This window comes from Octopus bimaculoides, chromosome 3 (assembly GCF_001194135.2).
Source record: "Octopus bimaculoides isolate UCB-OBI-ISO-001 chromosome 3, ASM119413v2, whole genome shotgun sequence".
In the NCBI taxonomy this organism is placed as follows: Eukaryota; Metazoa; Mollusca; class Cephalopoda; order Octopoda; family Octopodidae; genus Octopus; species Octopus bimaculoides.
Window position 1 is genome coordinate 103,085,511 of NC_068983.1, and position 222 is coordinate 103,085,732.

The following is a 222-nucleotide window of genomic DNA, read 5'->3' on the forward strand; positions in this document are numbered from 1 at the left end:
ATATATAAAATACAAAAATGGGACAAGAGCGCAAAACATCCAGACAGTTAGATGAAACAAAAAAGGGATAACAAAATATCCAGACAGACGATACAAGGAAAACAAGGATGGTTCATTCGGAGTTTTCTTTCCTCAGTCGAGTTCCAGATTATCTTTGCAATTTTGGCTGGTTATACTCGAGATTGCTCCAATCTGGCCAGCCCCAAGGAAAAAATAAGCTAA